This window comes from Saimiri boliviensis, chromosome 2, assembly GCF_048565385.1.
Source record: "Saimiri boliviensis isolate mSaiBol1 chromosome 2, mSaiBol1.pri, whole genome shotgun sequence".
In the NCBI taxonomy this organism is placed as follows: domain Eukaryota; kingdom Metazoa; phylum Chordata; class Mammalia; order Primates; family Cebidae; genus Saimiri; species Saimiri boliviensis.
The window spans coordinates 141,191,278-141,212,290 of NC_133450.1; the positions used below are offsets into that span (position 1 = coordinate 141,191,278).

The window sequence follows — 21,013 nt, forward strand, 5'->3', positions numbered from 1 at the left end:
CCCTAGTCCAAATAGGCAATCTCAGACTTTTATTTCTTATTTTCTAGTGAAACAGACTGAGGGTCACAACCCAGGCATAGGACAGGGGTGGACTTTGGATTCAGATGGGTCCTGGCCTCGGGCAGCCTGGGGCAGGCCATTCACTTTCTCTAAGTCTCGGTTTCTTTACTCTAAATCTGGTAAAATGAATGAATCATTCCTGTCTCCAGGGCCCCCAGGACAGTTCAAAGGGAATAAGCACAGGACAAATGCTAGCTATCAGCCCGGGGGTCCCCGTCCCACTCCGCCCACCTCAGGAGGCCATCCCGTCAACCTTTGAAACCCTCACCTCCCTCTGAGCTCGTGATGACGACTACTCTTGCCTCTGTCTCTGCACCCACAGTATGTGAGGGAATGAATGAGCGAATGTAGGCATGGCCTGCATTTGCTCGAGCTGTGAAGAAGTGCTTTGGCTGAGAAAGTAAAACCCAGATTAGGAGTACTCTCTGTTAATGCTTCTCTAGAGTAAAAACATCCCTGCAATGGAGGGAGGCTCTGAAACAATAAATCCTCCATCTCTCCCATCTCACTTCTCCTCCGCTCTGCGGCAGGATTTGTCAGGATGATCCGTGACTCACAGACGAAGCTGGGAGAGACCCCTTGACAGGTCCCTGAGCGCCTCTCAGCACCATCTCCTCCTCATCCATCATCCACGACGATTCCTAAAGAATGAACACATCAAGCTTGCTGTCACAACGTTTAAAAATGTTGCAGTAATTAACAACTACCAGTAATTTCTTTTCAAACAGATGAGGCTGTCTTTTCAAACCAGGGCAATGGAAACACCCCCCACGCCACACACCTGAGCCGCGCACGCCCTCCCACTCTGTCCGCCTGCACGAGGCTTGCCTAGCCCTCTCACTCTCTCTTGCACACTTTGGTACCCCGTGATTCTCCCGGGACTGTCTGAGGACATCCAATCTAACAGCCCCAGGATGCGAGGCGCGCTCTGCCTATTCAACATCACAGAGTAATCACAGCGATTTTCAGCTGCCTGGCCCTCAATCGTTTCTTTAAAAAAAAAAAAAAAAAAAAAAAAATGCATCTCTTCTCTAAATGGGCTTGACTTTGACCTGCACAGATCATCTGGAGTTGAGTGGTTCTGTGACACAAACGGATCAAAGGGGCTGTCGCTGGGCCCTGTCAATCAACTGCAGAATCTCTCATGGCTGCAGGCTAGGGAGAGGAAAGAATTCAACCACCAAACAAAGGTCATTCTGGTGCAACCACCTCAATGGTTTGGCCTGGCACCATTGTGAGGAAGAGGACCTTCTTTCAGTGTGCTGAGATCCACCGAGCAGCTGAATGGAGGTCAGTGCTGGGGGTGGGGGGGCACCCACACAGACCAGCGAGCAGCTGCCCGTCTGGAATCTCAGACTTCCAACGCCGAGGGGTCCCGGGTGCCAGCTGTGCTGCAAGTGGACAGCCAGCCTCTGCCCAGACGTGACTGGATATGGTGTGCTCACCCCTTCCCTAGGGTTCCCAGAAAGGGAACGAGAGGAGCTCCTGGCCATCATTCTCATCACTCTCCACAGCCTGGCAGAAACTTTATTCCTCGAGCGCTTTCTTCTTTCTGCCTCTGCAAAATGAGACTCAGCCATCAACAGTAGCTGCTCACATCCTGTTCCCAAGAACCTCGTTCCCTCCATACGAGTGTGCAGGGGACTGTGCATGGGAGCAGTGTGATTGGAACGTCAGGGGTCCCCCACCACTGCTGGTTTTGTGTTTTCCTCTGCCTCCAGCCAGTGAGCACCTCCTGTGCACATACAGAGCCCCAGAGAGAAAGAAATGCTGATGCCTCTTCTCTAGGAGGCTGTAAGTCTTTGAGCAATGAGGCTACCCGCAGTCAACTCCAAGAAACGATGGGCACAGAGGTCCTGCTTGTATAGCGTCAGGCTGATCTTACACAAGCCCCGTTTGCCCCAAGTAGAAAACGAACCTTTGTGAACTGCCACCCATGAACCAATGCGCTGGGAGTTGTTCAACCAGCGTGGCCATCTGTTGGATTTGAGTTACATCCACGAAGCTCTGTGTTATGGGACCGAGGCTGCTGGTGGGGACAGAGTAGCTGCTGTTGGCTGAGGTTGCCACACGACTAAACAGCATATTGTAGTGGAAGAAGCACTAGTCCGGTGGCGGAACGCCGCTCCTCCCACCCCCAGGCCTGTTTTTGGCCAGCCTAAAAGAACTGCGTGTGACTAGGATCCTTTTTCTGCACGCACCAGGAGAACTTGCTGTTTAGGGAATCCTGATGATGAATTGTTTTTATAAAGTCAGGCCAGAGACTCTTCCTTATCTTCATCTCCCCCTCACCCATTTTTATTTTCTGAAATTGGTTTTTGCTTAAAATCCGGGCACGTTCTTGCACATAAATAATGAGTTTGGTGGTGACCATCCAGCCTCGCAATCCAAATGACATCTGTTCGGTGTGGTCGCCTCTGCTGGCTGTGTGACTTTGGGTGAGTCACCTCACCCCTTTGTTACTGTCCATAAAGTGAGGGCAATCCAGGCATCTATTGTACATGTTGTGGCTGGTATTCAGTACTCTTTTAAATAAAATGGGCTCAGTTTTAAATATGGTTTCGTCATCACAGGCGTCAGGAACACATCTCTCCACACCACACAGGAAAGAAACCAGCACATCAAGAGGCCAAGAGCTGCAGAGTCTGAGCTGGTTCCACAGAGGTTTCCAGCTGCTCAGATCCACAGCTGCAGGATTCTGCAGAGTTTGAGTGAAAAGTCAGCACAGAAAGACGTGGAAGGGCATTGAGGTAGTCGGTAAAGACAGGGTTTGGCAGTGATATTGCTTTTAAAATTCTTGGCACACACTTGCAACTCTCAAATAAAAAACAAGTTCCTCAGTTGTCATAATGGGGATTTTGACTAAACATGATGATTTCAAGGATTCCTGTGTCAACTCCTAGAACATCGATTGGCTGGCTGCTTCGCCTCTTCCTCCTGGCTCTCTTTCTCTCTCTTTCTGCCTTTCTCTCTCTCTCCTTATATGGAATTTCTACCCGTGTTTACCATCCTTTTTTCTAGGTGGAGCTGGTTGGGAAGAATGTGGAAGTTCTAGAAGAAGGGGATTAGGAGCAATGCCTTGGGAATCAGGCAGATCCACCTCAGATCTGCTGCTGTTGAGCCTGAAGTGTTCACCTGTAAAGTCAGGGTAATGACATTATCTGTATCTCATCGGACGGCTGAGAAGACTAAATGAGACAATGCTCGCAGGGCGTTTAGCCTTGTGTCTGGCACGAGTTAAGCACATAATGAGGGATGTTTATCATGAGACAAGTGCCTGGTGGGAGCAGGTACTGCTTGAAGTTAATTAATGAATCAAACACAGCCCCTGGTCCCTTGGGAAATGAAGCAGGTGATGTTTAATTATCCTGCTTAGAAGAGAACGAGATACTCATGGAGGCAGGAACCAGCTTTTCCTATTAGTTAAGAGAAATGGGAAACTTGCCTGGTTTGTTATAAGAAAAGTCGCTATGGTTAAAGTGACCTGACCAGCCCTGAGAAACTCAGCAGGGGCCCTTGCCAGGGGCCCCAGCAGGGGAGGCAGCGGGCTGGACATTTGGAGCGTGTCTGTTTGGTGTGAGCACACATGCTCTTGCCTATGGGCGAGTTGCTCACCCATCTTTGCTCAGCCCATCTGTAAAAGGGAAATGGACTCCCAGCACTTTACTCTTCTGTCTGTCATCAGTATTCTCGTGTCTAGACTGGGGGTGAAGCAAGGTTACGGTTACTACCAGGATGGAGCTTTTTACAGAGAACTTAGTGGTCGATCATAATGAAAGCATATATTTAAGGCCAGGTGTGGTGGCTGACTCCTGTAATCCTAGCACTTTGGGAGGCTGAGGCAGGCAGATCACTTGATGTCAAGAGTTCAAGACCAGTTTGGCCAACATGGTGAAACCCTGTCTTTGCTAAAAATACAAAAAGAATTAGCCGGGTGTTGTGGCATATGCCTGTAATCCCAGCCACTCAGGAGGCTGAGACAGGAGAATCACTTAAACCCAGGAAATGGAGGTTTCGTGAGCTGAAATCTGCTCCTGCCACTACACTACAGCCTGGGCGACAAAGTGATATGTCTAAAAAAAAAAAAAAAAAAAAAAAAAAAGCACACATTTCTATGGTGCATTTCTACCAGGCACAGCTCTGAGTGCTGTACATGTTCTAATACAAACCCCTTCTTAACAGATTTCTCTCCATTCAGGGTCCCTGCGACTGCAGCCTCGACTGGAGTACCTACAGAAACAGGGAAAACAGGGGAATGCCTCCCGGGGCACTCCTCTCAGGCCCAGGAACCTTGGGTCAGAAAGGTCCCCCTCGTACCCAGCCCATATCTGCCTTGCTTTAAGTTGGTCCTAGCTCCGCGCTTTGGGGACAGGGAAAAGGAATCTGCTCCCCTACCCCGTGGATGTGGGAGAGATCCAAAGGCAGCCGCCAGGCCCCAAACACCCTCCCACGGGGAGCAGAGTGAGCCCTGCCCCTCCTCTCAATTGCTCCGAGGTTGCTAACCCAGAGAAGGGAAACAAATGGTAACACAGGCGAGCATTTATGAAGCACTTATGGTGTGCAGGGCCTCCACACAGCATAGGATTCATTCTCAGACCAACCCTCAAGGTGCTGGTGTTAACTCCCCGTTTTAAAGGTAAGAACCAGCCGCTCAACCAGGGTAAGGGACTTGCTCCACTGTGGATAAGCAGCAGCTTCGGCCTGACTCCAGATCCCAACGCTGTGGAAGCCGGAACGCCCCAAGAACAGGCGGAGAGCAGAGGGGGCACCGCTGGGCGCGGGCCGAGGTGGGGGCAACCCTCCCCCCAGGCCTCGCCGGAGGTCGCTTGGCCCCAGCGACAGAGGACGAGCTGTCAGCACCAGGGACAGCTCCCCGGGCCGCTCCCGGCATCCCCGACGACTGCGCGCGCGAGCCGGCGACGCGCGCTCCCCGCCAGGATCGGCCGCGCGCCCTCCCCATCAGCGCGCGCCCTGCGCTCGGGACTGGGCTGGAACCGCGCGTGCCGCTCGCAGGGAGCCAGCCAGGGCGTCCGGAGCCGCGGCCGCAGCGCGGAGCTGGCAGGGACGCCCGCCCGGGCACTCAGTCGCCTCCCAGGGGGCCTCCCGGGCCTCTCGGCGACCGCCTTGCCCCCACAAGCCCCACCAGGCGTCACCGCCGTGGCCTGGGCTTGAGCGGCCGCCGCTAGCTGCGCCCTGCCCGGGACCGACGCCCGCCCGCCCCGTCACGTGCGCCCAAGTCCTCGCGGCCGGGGCAGCGCCGTTCCCATGGTTCAAGGTAAGGGCCGAGCGGGCCGCGGGTCACGGGATGTGGGACAGAAGACGCAGGCTGGGAAGCTCCAGCTGGGTGTCCACTCGTCCGGAGTGCCCACGGCAGCCTACCCCGGCTGCCTCGCACCGGGTCCCCTGACCCAACTAGCGTCACCCATCCCAGGGCATCCACCCTGAAAGCGCACCCCTGTGGAGGAAGCTGAGACCCAGGTGGGCACAAGGGCCTAAGGGAGAGGTGGGGGACCCACTTTAGGAAGCGGCGCTTCTTTCCCTCCGAACAGTGGCCTGGGGGCGGGGGGAGCAGAGGGGAGGGAAAGTTTCCTGTAAGAACCCACTGGAAACCTGGCCCCACTCTCTCTCTGCCAGGAGCTAAGACTTTTTCTTTTGCTGAGCTTTGCCTTCTGCCAGGGCTGGTGCCACATTATCATCCCAACCCATTGATCCAACACCCGTGAGAAAGGAGCATTGGCCCCATTTCACAGATGCAGAAACGGAGTCTCAGAGAAGTTTGGTCTCTTGCCCAAGGTCACACAGTGGGGAAGTGGTGGAGCTGGCCTCAAGCACCGGCCTCTGTCAGCACCACCTCACACCTGTGTCTGCTGGAAATCTCTGCTTCAGTGACACGTTGGGGGGCACCTGATTGCCCTGGGTTTCCCCAGCCAGGAAGGCTCAGACTCTAAACAGCAAAACCCAAGAGATATTCGACATGGTCCCTCAGGGCTCCACTGTCTCACCACACTCATGTCCTGTCCTTCCACGGCCAGAGGCTGCCTGGGCACAAGTGGTCCTGCCAGTGTGTGTCCTGCAGCAGCCCTGGTGGCTCTGAGACAAGAAACTTGAGGCCCAAATTCATAGACCCTTCTGCAGGATGAGGGGAGTATCCTTGAGGCCTGAGCCCCAGCATTCATCCGGGTGCCTTCCCCAGGAAGTAGGAGCTCAGGCGAGCCAGCGGGCCACACTGCCAGGCTTCTCCCTCCATTTCCCTCAGCCCTGCCAGCCCCGGCTCTTCGGGGCTGCTGGGGAGAGCAGTAACTGCCTACCCCCAAAAAGTTCAGGGTTTCTGGGAAAGCACCTTTGCCCATCTTCCCATCTTCTCCCTCCTTCTGGAATTGATAGTGGAGTAGAGGTGACCAGGGCTCTACCCACGTGAGCAGGTGAGAACCAGCACTTTCTGGGCTGGGCAAGGGCTGCGTTTAACTCTTGGTGCACTGGCTGCAAGCTTCCTAAACAGCTTAGGTGCTGGCGGCTTGTGAAAAAATCTCACCCTAAGGCTCGGGAGCCCAGGAAATGTGGGGTTGTGTTCATTCGGTCTTGCGCTTGCTGGCAGTTGGTTGAGTATCTGCACGATGCTATGAAAAAGACCCGCAGGGCAGACTTTGTACCCTGGATCCGGCTGGGTTTTGGTTTCCCTATCAGCTGAGTTTCCAATGGGGCTGGCTGGTCCGGACTCACTCAGAAAGCTTGGAAATGGCTCCTGAAGGATGTGAGGGTCTGGGAAGGCTCTGCAGGCTCTCCCAGCCTCAGTGCCCCAGTGCATGTGGAGGGAGTGCGTTGAGTGGATTGCATTGCTGGATTCTCAGGATGTGCCAGCACCACTCAGAACGCCGGCGCACAGAGGCCCCAAACACCCTTCCACGGGGAGCAGAGTGAGCCCTGCCCCTCCTCTCAATTGCTCTGAGGTTGCTAACCCAGAGAAGGGAAACAAATGGTAACACAGGCAAGCATTTATTAAGCACTTATGGTGTGCAGTGTCTCTGACGTCGCCTCTCCAGCAGGTAGGGGAAGGAGCCCCACAGAGCCCCTCCCAGCTTTGAGGCTGGAGTCCCCAGCACACGTCTGCGGTGCCAGTACCTTCAGCAAACACAAACAAGGGCGCCTGAGGAAAGGTGGGCACAGATGGAGAAGCCGGGACCCATCTGCCAAGTTCTGTCCACCTTTCTGGGTGACCTTGGGCAAGTCACTTTCCTCTCTAAACCTCAGTTTCCCATGTACAAAATTATGGGGGGATCATTTAATGTTCCCCCAGAGCCATTGCAGCTCTGTTCATCGAAGCCCTGGATGGAGTAAGGAGGCTGGGAGGAGGGAGTCCCTTCCTTTCTGCCACAGTATTGAGGGAGCGCAGAGTAGTTTTGAAATCTTTGGACTGACCTGAGTCCAAGCCCCCAATCCCTGCCAACCCTACTCCCTACTCAAACATGATCACCCTAGTTTTGTATATTTAGGTCCGACTCTCTATTCCTGACTCTTCTGGTGCTGGTTCTGGGTGAGGCTTCACAGTATGGGGACCCACTCCTGCAGTGAGACCTCTGGCTCCTGCCACGTGGGCCTGCCTCTGCAGCCTCATGGCCGTGAGCTCCAGCGAGGAATAATTACAGCACCCGGGAGGAGAGAGATTTATTACATCTCAGTCAATTATCTCTGACTCTGAAGTCTCGGGGCAGGACGGGAGGCTGAGTAGCAGCCAGGCCCTTGTCCTGTCCTCCACTCAGCTCCTGGCCCCGCTTCCCTCTCCAGAGTAGCAAGTCCTGATGTATGTGTCAGTAAAACGGCAATTTGTGTGGCGAGGAGAGTGGATTCCAGGCCAGACCACGGGCGCATCACTCGGCATCCCCCTCTGCAAACCTGAGGGTGCTCTGCCTTCCCTGCTGGCACACGTGAGCCTGGGCGAGAGGCTTTTCGACGCTGAGAGCATGTGGTCCCCGGGCCACCCCGCAGAGGCCAGGGTGGGGCTGGGGGCTTCTCAGCCACTGCTGCCACTCTCGGCGCCGGTGTTCTTGGCAGTGTCTCTCCCTTTGGATTTGCTCCAGAGGGGATCTGAGAGTTCTGAGGCCTCAGTGTCTGCCAGCTCCTTCCCTCCACTGCCGAATCCTCCTGCAGCCCTTGGCCTCAGCCCCGTTTGCTGGGGGCTGCTCCAGAGGGGAAGGACTCCTGTGGCCCCTGGGGTGAAGTGAGCTGGTGAAGGTAGAGTACAAGGCCCGGCTTTGCTGCTTTCTGGTCGTGGGACCCTGGGCCTGAAGGTCTTGGGCTCGGAAATGGAGACTGTGGCCTCCTTCCCTGGGGCCTCATCAGTGAAGGAGGAGGCTGGAGAGGCAGGTGCGGTCCAATTCGGCCAGGCTTCTAAGCCCTGCTCAGTGGTCAGGCTTTCTGCCACAGTCCACAGGAACCAGGCCTTGTGAGCCTGAGGGACACGGTCAGCTCTGGCCTTTAGGGGACGCTCTCTGGCCGCACCATGGAAAATGACTTGGAGAGGGGCCCTGCAGACAGGAGGCTGGGGGGGAAGGGAAACAGTGGGGGCCTGGACCAGGGTGGTAAGGAGAGGGCAGGTGACAGGCATGTGGGGGGCTGGATGTTTGCGTGGGGTGGCGGGAGACAGCCTAGGACCGCGCCAGTATCACACCTATACCACTCTCTTAAGGCAGGCTCAGGCAGCGCCGGGCCTGGGATGGGCCACACCTGGGCAGTGAGGCTGCAGCCCCAGGGCCAGGGAGGGCTGTGGTTTCAGCAGCAGCTCAGCATCAGTGTCAGAGCCAGTGTCCCACTGGGCTGGGCATTGCGCCAATGCTCCGGGTCCTACCAGCCCTCGGGGAGGCGTGCCTATGGGAGTGGGTCCCTGGGGAACCGAGCTATCACCTCTGCCCTTGTGCTCAGTTTTCCCAAGTGGCAGAGGTGGAAGAAGGTGGCAGCAGCTGGGAGGCTCAGGTGGAGGCCAGGCAAGGACAGGGACAGAGGCCCCAACGCAATCCAGGCTCCCGGGGCTGCCAGCTCATCCACCACGTTCCCTGGCTACTGAGGGTGGCGGTATGGCTGACTGGACAAGACCACAGCTGCTGGAGCTGAGCAGAGCCATGTTTCTATCCAGGCTGTGTGTCCCTCGTGAGGTTTCTCAGCCTCTCTGGGCCCCAGGTTCTTCATTCATAAAACAGCAATCATTACATCTGCCGCGCAGGATGTGCCAGCTTACCTCCCAGCCAGCAGGCCGGGAGAAGAGCCCACGCCCGGCCGAGCCCTAGCAAAAACCTCCTCCAGGCCGGGTCCGCCCCAGGCAGCCCCGGCCCACGCTCACTTCCTGGCGCTGCCGTAAGGTGGCGTCAGGGCCAGCGGGCCTCGGACTGCACCTGGCAGGCAGGCAAACCCCACACCGTGGGGCGGCTTTGGCGCCTGACCTCAGCGTTCACAAACAGAACCATCGCCACCTCCATCTCTGCTCCTCATGAGCGGGTCCACAGTCTCTGCATGCAACAGGCTGGCCCTGTCTGGGAGCCGGGCCTGCTGGCAGGTCCCGGATCCCTGGAGAATCATCCTCTCTCTTTTGTAATCATCTTCATTTGCATTTGCTGTATTTGGCTGCGCTACCTTCAGACATCCATCTGAAATCGTGCTACTCCAGATGGGGGCTGAGGACCAGCAGCAGCAGCAGCCCTGGGAACCCGTGAGAAACGCAGGTTCCCCGGCCCCCAGACCCGTTGTAACCGGCCCCCAGATGATTCCTGCATTCGTGGAGTGTGAGACTCACCGTCCACCATGGCAGAAAAGAGATTCTACTCGCGTAAAGCAAGGGCGACTGTCTCCCTTATATATTTAACTAACGTATATTAAGTTTGAACATCTATTAAAGGGTGTTTGCATAGAAGAAGTACATGCTTCCAGTAAGAGAAAAACCAGGCGACTCAGCTGTTGTTGGCTGGCTGTTTTTTACCAAGTAGAAGCCCCCGGTTTCCTGGGTGTGGCCGGCCCCCAGTGCTCTGCTGTGTCAGCCACACGGGCCCCGCCAGGGGACCAGGGGACCAGTCTGTGTGTGTCCCCCCTACGTCCTTTGACCTAACAGGTCTTGGTTATATCTGCTTGTTGACACCCCGGTCTGTCATGGATTTAGCTGGACTCATAGCAGTAAACGGGGATGGAGGTCACGGGAAGCTTTTGTTTTTTCTGTGTGTTCATTGTATGTGCTTGTTCACTGAAGTGATCACCCAGGGAGGGATTTCATAGTTGGGCAAGGGATGGGCAGTGTGAACAGAAATAAATAGGCCGGGCCCGGTGGCTCACACCTGTAATCCCAGCACTTTGGGAGGCCAAGGCGGGTGGATCACATGAGGTCAGGAGTTCGAGACCAGCCTGACCAACATAGCAAAACCCTGTCTCTAATAAAAATACAAAAAAAAATTAGCTGGGCATGGTGGTGTACGCCTGTAATCCCAGCTACTCAGGAGGCTGAGGCACGAGAATTGCTTGAACCTGGGAGGTGGAGGTTACAGTGAGCCGAGATCACACCACTGCACTCCTGCCTGGGTGACAGAGTGAGACTCCATCTCAAAAAAAAAAAGACAGAAATTGCAACATAAGAGCAGCCATCCATGGACTGGAAGATGGGTGCAAGGTAGCAGGTGCCCCAGGTTCAAAGGAATGCATGTACACTCTGGGCTGGAGCAGGCCAGGAAGGCTTCCTGGAGGTGGGGCTTGAGCTAAGCCAGGAAAGATGAGTGTGGAGCAGAGAAGGAGCCGGTGTGGCATAGACGGGGGCTCCCGTCATCACTGGGAGGCGGGAGGACTACTCTGTCAACTTTGGCTAATGATCAGTGGCCCTGCCAAAGATGCCCCTGGATTTCCTCTACTCCCTTTGAGGTTGGGTGAGAACAGGCTGGGCCTCTTCCCCGTCACCTCATTGCCTGTTAACTTTCCAAGCGGCATTGTGGCCGGGGCAGGTTTTCCCACATGCTGTCCCCCGACTCCCATCCCCTGGTCTCCGTTCCGCTCACCAGCCATGCAGACCCTCTGTGGTTCCTGCCAATGCATCCCCCTAGCGTTAGCTCTGATTATTTTGTCAAGAGTGATCTGAGACGTGGGCGGAAAGGGCCGGCTTAAGTGGGATGTACTGGGGATGTGCTGGACCCGCAGCAGTAGGAGAGCAGGCACCTGGGAGCATCAGAGGCTTCTCTGTAGCATTTGTCGAGGGCCTCACCTTTGTGTTTGAAACGTCATGTTTACATACTGTTTTCCAGTCCTCCAGTTGGCGTTGGCAAATGCAGTCTCATTGATACATTAAGGAGCTTCACTAAAACAAAATAAAGATGTTCATTTTCCCAATTCGAAGGCGAGCACCTGCCCGGCCCAGGCGCCCTCTCTCCCTGGGCCCACCTCCCGTGCCGGCCCCTCCTCCCCCCAGAGCCCAGCAAGTCTTGGCTGGAAGAAGGACCACATTTAGGGTCGGAAATCCTATCCCAAGTCTTTCCTCTGTATGGTTCAAAACCAGCCACTGCTTTAAGAGGGCCAATTCTGGGATATAATGATTCGATTCTGGTTCAAAGGCAGACAGGAAAAAAAGTCCAATATTTTACCAGAAAAATATCAGCTTCTCTGCAACATTATCGACTGTGAGCTTCTGGTGTTTACCTGTGTTTAGAGTTTGTTTGGTTAAATACTCATTATGCAGAAGCCTCCTGCCTCCGTGTGAACCCATTTACAAAATTAAAATAGAGTCAACTTTAATTTTGCCTTCATGGAACTTCCCACATGAGAGTTCCCTCTAATTACTGAACAGATCTCTATTCCAAAAAAAATTGTTTTCCAGCCCAGAGTCTTCCACGAACGATCACTCATGTGGTCTTTTTTGTCCCCTCTGGGCTGTGCTGTCCTGTTTACTGCTGACCCTTCTCTTCCTAGGAACGCCCATCCTTGCCCAGGCCCCCAAGTGGGAGGGAGGAGCATTGGGGGAGGGGAGCAGGAGGACAGAGGAGCAGGGAGGGCGTGGGGGGATGGGGCGGGGGCGAGGGCAGGTCCGCAGAACCAGCCAGATGCTCTGAACAGTCACAGCGTGGGACCCCACAGCTCAACCCCACCTGGATTTGAACTCTTCCAGCTGGTGAGCATAGGCACAGTACTAACCCTTTCTGTGCCCTAGTTTCCTGGTCTATGCGGACAGGCCCAGCTCTTTCCCCCTTGCAGGGTGATGAGGACTCTCCGTCATCACCCATGGGAGATGCTGGACCCAGGTAGAAGCGTGGCAGATGGTACTTGATGTTATACTGGGGGTCTTTGGGCATGGTTGGAGACAGGCCGTGCCAAGTGGCCCCTGTGACAGTGCCAAAGCCCCCTGCATGTGTGTATGTGTGGCAGGGTTCAAACCCTGCTTAAAACCGTTCCCAGCCGAGGACAGAAACCAGCCCCATGCGGCCCGTGGAGCCCCACCCAGGAGAGACCTTGCCAGCCTCCAGCTTCTCTGCTGGTCCCCCCCTGTGGCACTCCTGTGTGCTGGCTACTGCCTGTTTCTGGAAGCCTGAGAGTCCCTTCCTCCCTGAGGCTCTTCCCAGCTACTCCCCTCTCTGCCTGAAGGACCTCCTGGCCAGTGCCAGGTCCTAGCTTTCGTCAGCCCTTCCAAGATGCGCCCTGACGCCATGGTGGTCAGATGACTGGGTGTTTTGTGTGGCTGTGGCTCCTCCAAACCAAAACATCCCATGATTAGAAACAGAGATGGCGTCTGGTTTCCCATCAGAGTCTTCCCTCAAAACATTCAAATCCAGCAAAACGTCCTCAGGGAAGAAGGGACTTGGAGCGTTCCAGAAACGGGAAGCGAGCCAGCATGTCGCAGCAATCTGGGGGGCAGCTGCATCTGATCCGTGTAGCACCGGCCGTTCTCCAGTTACGGGGGTTTCAGTAATTAGAAGGGCACTCCGGGGTCGGGGGTCTCGCCTGGCCAGGCCCCTGGGGGTTAAAGCTGCTATTGGCATTGACAGCACAACCAGTTTCTAGAAAACCCTCTCAAATGCAAGACAGACCCTTTCAACAGCACACCTCCACTCGTTTAAAAATGGCTCAGCCCAATTTATTTAAAAAGGAAAATTAATGTTAAAAAATTGCTCCAGGCAGGGTCTTTGCTGAAGCCTTGGTCAAAGACTGCCCAGGGCAGCGGAGTTACCTGCACAACTTATCATAGAATCGCTGAGTTGACTCCAAAGGTGTGCCCTGCCCAGAGAGCTCAGAGACTCAGGAAGGGGGTCTGGTGGGTCTTTGTAACCCCTGTGCCCAGGATGGGGTGGTGGTCAGGGCTCCAGGAGCAGTGCGTGAATGAGGGATGGGTGACGGGTTGTCAGCTCACAGGCTCTGCTGCCCTCTGGGGCTCTGCTTCCAGACAGCCTGCAGGCAGGTAGGGCCCTCCCAGGGCTCCTCATGGCTGGCACTTGGGAGAGAACTTGGGGTGACCTCAGGCAGGAGCAAAATGTCTGGAGCTCAGCCAGGAACCCAAGGCAATGAAGCGCCCCCCTACCCCTCACGCAGGGAGAGTTGAGTCAGTGGCCTTGGATGAATTGTTGTTTGCTAGGGGAAGAGGGTTAGGGAGCATCTGTGGCTGTTCACCGAGCATGCGATTACACCAGGTGTCTTCCAAAGTCCCTTCCGAATCTAAGAGGAAAGGAGTCTCAGATTCTGAGCAGCCACTGGTTCCGTGTTCTGATTTTCTAAGACTCTAGAATGTGGCTTTCAGACTCTGGGAGTCTGTGATTCCAGGAGCTTAGCCAGCCTCTCCTGAAGTCCCATGAGTCTTTGCGCTTCCACCCATCCTTTTACCCTCTGGTCTCACCCCCGCTCCCACCCCATCCCACTGCAGACCCCCTCCAAAGCTCCAGGGAACAAGCTGGGCCCAGCTTTAAATGAGCTGCAGGAATCTAGAGGCCCAGCTGCAGGGGCCATCTAGGGCTTCCCTAGTAAGTGCCAGGTGCCCTGGGCTCCACTGAACTGAGAGTGGGTGGCACCACAGGGAAACAGGGGCACCGCGGCACACGCCCCTGCCCCGGCTGCCACGTGGGCCAGTCTCTTTGGGATTGGCCAGGCTGCTGGACTCTACCTTTGCCCTTGCTTGCTGCTCTTCTTCCACTCTCAGCACTGCACACACACACACACATATGCACACAGACATACACACACTCGCACACAGACACACACATGCACAGGGACCACACCCACACATGCACATAGACACAGACACATATGCACACAGCCCATATTCACACACACACATGCACACAGACTCACACTCATGCACACACATATCCACACACATGCGCACATGCACACACAAACTCACACTTGCACATAGGCCACACGCACATGCACAGACACATTCACACTTACACATGCACACAGACACACACACATGCACACATATGCACAGAGGCCACCTCACCTGGGTTTTGTGAGGTCAAAGGCCCACACCTGCACACACATATGTACACAGACACCACACACATGCAAACAGACATACGCAGGCACACAAACCACGCTCACACTGGCCCATGTATGCACATGCATGCTGACACACTAGCACACACATGCACACACACACAGACCACACACATGCACACACTCATACTTGTACACAGACACACATTCATGCAGATACACACATGCACACAGATCATATGCACGCACACATACAGAAACACATTTGTACATGCATACAGACCACACACAAGCACACGCACACATGCACACAGTTTCACACACACATGAACACATGCACAGACACATGCACAGTAACACATACATGCACACAGACACAACTCACACACACATGGATGCAGGTACATGCGGACACACATTCACGTGCATGCACACAGACATGCATACACAGATACACACATGTACACAGTCAACACTCACATGCACACAGACACATACCTATGCATGCACACATGCCACACCCCTTACACATTGACACACATACACAGGCACACACAGGTGCAAACACAGGCACAGGCTTCAGCTGCTGTCAGGCTTGCATGGAGTCCCATGGCCCAGGTTCCGTCTGTGGCCGATGCAGCACTCTGTGCTGGGATGCGGAGCCCAGAGGAGCCTGGGTGGGCAGGAAACTTCCCAGACTGTCACGTCTGAGCTGAGAACTGAGCAGGAGCCTGAGATGACCATGTGAGGAGTGGACAGCAGTTCCAGGTCGATGGAGCAGTGTGTGCAAAGGCCAGGAGGCAGAGGTAGGCTCTGTGCAGGTGAAGCATTTAAAGGCCGGAGTGGCTGCAGCCCAGAGTTGGGTCAGGAGCGGGGTGGGAGACACAGCTGAAGGTGTGGGGCTCAGGCCAGGTGGACGGTGCCCCCAGGGCAAGGATTCGAGGGCCACTCACTGGGAGAGTGTGGAAGGACCCTGGTGGGGGGGCACTGCCTGCATCCAGCAGCGGCAGGCTGGCACCCTTCCCCTCCATCTGCCCTAGGCTCTCCCTGACAGGGTCAGGGATCTTAGGGAGCAGCCTGAGAGGGGCCATTGAAAGGAGCCTGGGGATCAGGCACATGAGCCCTAACCCAGCTGTTCATTTGCCACCTGTTCGCTGGTGCCTTGAGTCCTTGTCCCCAGTGCCCCACCTGTGAAATAGATGAGGACTCCTGTCTCTAGCTCTCAGGATGCTCTCTGGGGAGGTACAGACCCGAAAACTCAGCTGGAACTGCAGCGTACTGAGGACCACGAGTGTGTTATTCTAATTCACCACGGACATCACAGTCCTGGGAGAGCAGGCCCTCCCTCCCTCCTTGCCTCCCTCCCTCCCTCCCTCCCTGCCTCCTTGCCTCCCTTATTCCCTCCCTGCTTCCCTCCCTCCCTGCCTCCCTCCCTCTCTCCCTCCCTCCCTGCCTCCCCCCTCCCTGCCTGCCTCCCTCCCTGTCTCCTTGCCTCCCTCCCTCCCTCCATATCTCCCTCCCTTCCTTCCTCCCTCCCTCCCTGTCTCCCTCCCTCCCTCCCTGCCTCCTTCCCTCCCTGCTTCCCTCCCTCCTTCCCTCCCTGCTTCCCTCCCTGCTTCCCTCCCTGCCTCCCTCCCTCCCTGCCTCCCTACCTTCCTCCCTCCCTCTCTTATTGCCTCCCTCCTTCCCTCCCTCCCTGCCTCCCTCCCTCCCTGCCTCCCTACCTTCCTCCCTCCCTCTCTTATTGCCTCCCTCCCTGCCTCCCTCCCACCCTCCCTGCCTCCCTCCCTCCCTGCCTCCCTCCCTGCCTGCCTCCCTCCCTCTCTCATTGCCTCCCTCCCTCCATATCTCCCTCCCTCCCTCTCTCCCTCCCTGCCTCCCTCCCTCTCTTCCTCCCTCCCTGCCTCCATCCCTCCCTCCCTCCCTCCCTCCCTCCCTCCCCCTCATCTCCCTCCCTGCCTGCCTCCCTCCCTCTCTCCTTGCCTTCCTCCCTCCCTGCCTCCCTTCCTCCCTCCCTCCCTGCCTCCCTCCCTCGATCCCTCGCTCCCTCCCTTCTGCCAGCGGCGGGTGCCTGGCTCCTGGGCAGAAATTGTCCAAGTGCCCCAATTGTTGGGTGAAGGAGAGCCCCACCTTCTCACCCCAGCACACGCAGCACACAGCTGTAGCCATGGAAACTGCCTGTAACCTTGTGAACAGCTAAAATAGACATTATGTATTTTTTGGTTTGTTGTTTTTTGTAATACACACACTCACACACACACACACACACACACACACACATCTTTTGTTCTCACACTCCCATGGTGATGGGGAGGGTTGTGTATGGTCCGGGGTTGTTGTGCAGAGCACGCCTTGCACCCCACCTGTGCCTTCTTCCATCCCCCGCTTGCTCTGAAGGGCCTGGGCCCAAGGGACTGGGATCCCCAGTGGGAGAGCCCCTTAGGAGCTGCTGTCTCCTCAATCCCACCTCTTACAAGACAAGCCTGGCTTCACCCAGTCCCCACCTGGCTTCCGGGGTGGCCTCGAAGCTGGGTTTTGTGCGGTTGAAGGCCCAGCAGGGAGCCCCAGACTGGCCACTTAGATGTTGTCACTGTGGCTCAGGTTGGGACCCACACCCAGTGAGAAAGTCGGAATCCACAGGGGTCGGTCCAGCCCTGCGTGTGGGAGGAGCCACACTGCTGCCCTCCCCCTGGGAGTAGCCTGGACGAGGAGACGACGTAAATGCTGCTCTTTATCTCTCTTTCATTTTGGAAGTTTTTTTTTCTTTTTCTGGATTGCGCATTCCAGGCTGAAAGACACCACTCCACCGTCTCCTGGGTCTCATTGTCTCCAGCAAGGAGTCCGCCGTCATTGTCACCTTCGGCGGGGAGCGGGGCCCGGGGAGCAGGGCTCATAGGTCATGCAGCCCTTTTCTCTTTGTTTAGAGTTTTCTCTTCAGTGCTGGTTTTAAGCAATTTGACTATAACGTTCCGTGGTGTTATTTTCTTCCTGTTTCTCGTGTTTGTGGTTTGTTGAGCTTTATGGGTCTGTGGGTTTATAACAGCATCTGATTTGGAAATCGTTTCAGCCAATATTTCTTCTAATTGTTTTTTGCACCAGCTCCAACTTCTTTGGAGATTCCAGTTACGCGTCTATTAGACCACTTAAAGATCGCCACCTTGCTGCCATTCTGTTTGTTCCTTTGCTTGTTGATGTTTCTCTCTCTGTTTCATTTTGGATGGTTGCTGCTGCCCTCTGCGAGTTTGCTAATCTTTTCTTCTGCAGTATCTAGTCCGAGGTTAATTCCGTCCACCGTGTTTTCATCTGAGGCATTGCCATGTTTTCACCTCTAGAAGTTTAGCTGGTTCTTCTGCATATCTCCTGTGTCTCTGCCTAACGTATTCAAGCCTTCCGGTGGCGTTTTGAACATAGGAGCTACAGTTAATAACTCGTTGAATAGTCTTGTCTCCTGATTCTGTCACCTGTGCCACTTCTGCGTTAGATCCAGTGAGTCAGTTTTCCATTCATTACGGTTTGTGTTTTCGTGCTTCTTCCCATGCCGGGTAACTTTTTTACTGGATGCCAGACGTTGTGAATTCCATCTCATTGTCATGTTGCAATGCTTATTTGTGAGGTCTGTTCCAGGATGCAGCCCAGTTATTGGGAAACAGTTTGATCCTTTCAGGCCTTGCTTTTAAGCTGTACTAGACCAGACTAGAGCAGCTGTTAGTCCAAACCCTCCTGAGTGCTCCTACTCAGTGCTTCATGAATGAGAAGCTTTTCCTGATAGGTGGGAAGAGAAACTCTTTCTGGACCTGTAAGAGCTTCAGATACTGTTCCCTGGAATCCTGTCAACTGGCTCTTTCTCTGGCTTCAGGTAGTTTTGCTCACATTTGAGTCACTGTTCAGCCAGCTACTCATGGGGGACCCTCTGCAGAGCCCATGGCGGTGTGGTCCCCTGCAAGGCAGCACACTCCTCCCCAGTTTTGTGTCCTGTGACCTCTGTCCACTTTGGCCTCCTTGGGCTGTCAGCTCTTTCCACAACTCAGGGAGACCTGCAGGCTGCACCTGAGCTCCCCGCACATAGCTGGAGGGAGCTGGGGTCGCCGCAGGGCCCTCCTTGTCTCTCCCCCATGGCTTGAGGGGTACTTCCCTTTGTCACCTGATGTCACCTTCAGGCGAGAGGGCAAGCTTGGTCCCTGTAACCCCATCTTGGCTGAAACTCTGGCTGATGCTGCTCTGCATAACAAGGGTCACCCCCCACACACCAACTGTGGGGTGACTTCTACTGTCATCTCCATTTTATCAAACTGAAACATGGAGGGATCAAGAAACGTAGCCAAGGTGATACATGGTCTGGATTCAAGCGGCCTCCACCCACTGCTCCTAGACAGGAGCATGGCGAACTCAGGGCTCCCGCTCCCAGCTGCCCAGGGCAGAAGCCTCTGGTTCCCCAGGACTTCTCCCTGTTCCCCCTCAAACCACCACCAAGCCCTGATAGTGCTCCCTCCCGTTCATGCCCCCACCCACTTCTCCCCAGCCCACCACCTCCCCCTGCCCGATGACCATGACAGCCTCTGAATGGCTTCCTCCCACTCTGCCTCCGTGCCCACCCGCCATGCCCGCCTCGTGCTTGCAGCCACAGAGCCACTCCCCAAAGCAGAACTGGTCCAATTACTCTCCTGGCCGGCCCCCTTCTGAGCCTTCCCCTGGATGCATTCACCCCTCGTTCGGCTGAGAGTCATCAGGTACCCACCATGGGCCCAGGACACCATTCCAGGCACTGGAATAAAGAGACCGAGCCCCCTTCCTCAGCAACTCAAATTCCAGAGGGAAGAAACAGACAGAACGTATAATACATTAAGTATGGGGTAAAGGCACAAACCAAGCAGGTTAAGGGGACAGAGAACAACCATGGGACGGGGGATATTTTTGATACGTGGCCTGGAAGCTGTAAAGCGGGGGAAGCCGCTGTGGGAAGGGTGGCTATGGGGAGGGAAGGGGAGCCTGAGGCCTGACCCTGGGCCCCTTCACACCTAGAGGTCAGGAGAGCAGGAGGAGCCAACCAAGGTGGGGAGGGGAAATCGGGGAGCACACGATGTCCCAGAAGCCAAGGGCTGCGGCCCCTTGTCTTCAAAGCGTGGTGTGAGGTCGGACACCAGCAGCACCAGGTGCTTGTTAGAAATGCACAGTGCTGGCCGGGTGCGGTGGCTCATGCCTGGAATCCCAGCGCTTTGGAAGGCTGAGGTGGGAGGATTACTTGAGGTCAGAAGTTCAAGGACAGCCTGGCCAGCATAACAAAACCCTGTCTCTCCTAAAACTACAAAACTTAGCCAGGCATGGTGGCACGCACCTGTAGTCACACCTATTCGGGAGGCTGAGGCAGGAGAATCACCTGAACCTGGGAGGCGGAGGTTGCAGTGAGCCGAAATTGCACCACTGCACTCCAGCCTGGGCAACAGAAGGAGACTCTGTCTCAAAAACGAAAACAAAACAAACACATAGTCCTGTAGCCCCGCTCCCCAGGCAGCTCGGTGACAGATGTGAGGAAGACTGGCCTGGAAAGAGTTTCAGAGAGGAAGGAGTGCCGGGCTGTGGCGGGGGAGACAGGGACAGGGCCCCAGGAAGGCTGGCTCAGGCACCGCCACTCTGCTGCCCACCGGGTCTCTGCTGACCTCGCCCTTCTTGTCTCGTTTCCTCCTGGGCTTATGCTCCAAGCAGGGTGAGCTTCTCCAGGTCCTACCTCGCCCCGCCTGCCTCCGGGCCTTTGCACGTGCCATCTCCTGCATCGGGGAGCACTTTCCCATCTTCTCACTGCTCATCCTCAGGTCTCAGCGTCGGAGCCGCTCACTCAGAGCCATCTCTCCTGGCTGCCGCCCCTGTTAGCACTCCCCATTCTCCCTCCCTACACCCCCACAACCACCAGTGCACATTCATGTCCCCTGAAAGACTGAAAACTCCACAAAGACAGGAACCCAGAGCTGGGCCCAGGATGCAGTCAGGTGCTCGAGGAATATTTGTTGCTGAATGGTTGATATATACTATAAATGCCAACCATGTGGTGCAGGCAGTAGGTGCTACTAGAGCCCAGAAGAGAGAGCCATCTCCAGGGGTGGGAATCCGGAAAGGCTTGCTCCAGGAGCATGAGGACAGATAGCCAGGAGTCTCAGTACACAGAGCTGAGGGGAGTTTGAGGTCCTGGGACTGGCACTAGCAAAGGCCTAGAAGCAAGAAAATACCAAGGTGGTGGCTGGGAGGCCAGAGGAACAACCTCTTACCCAGAGAAGTCTAAAGGGCATTGGGGCAGTGCAGGTGAGGCCAGAAGTGTAAATCAGGGGCAACCTTGGAGGGCCCAGGACCTCACGTGTTTGGGGCCTAGATCAGGATCTGTGTTCCAGAGAGATTCCTTGGATGGACTAATGGGGACGTCATAGGGGATATAAACGCACTGCAAAGGTGACCTTGCCGCTGTTCGAGGGCACAGCTCCGTTTGTGGCTGCTGGGATGAGACGTGGGCCACAGCGCGGTCTGCACAGGC

The 21,013-nt window shown here is 55.5% G+C and overlaps 1 protein-coding gene across 1 annotated transcript in view; it reads left to right on the forward strand.

Moving 5' to 3' along the window:
• Nucleotides 1-5,013: 5,013 nt before the first annotated feature.
• The window catches only part of FAM163B (family with sequence similarity 163 member B), a 33,943-nt gene continuing 17,943 nt past the window's right edge, over nt 5,014-21,013 (forward strand). The window contains exon 1 of the mRNA XM_003941382.4: nt 5,014-5,335. The gene's annotated coding sequence lies outside the window, so the exon portion shown is untranslated. The remainder of the gene's footprint in view (nt 5,336-21,013) is intronic.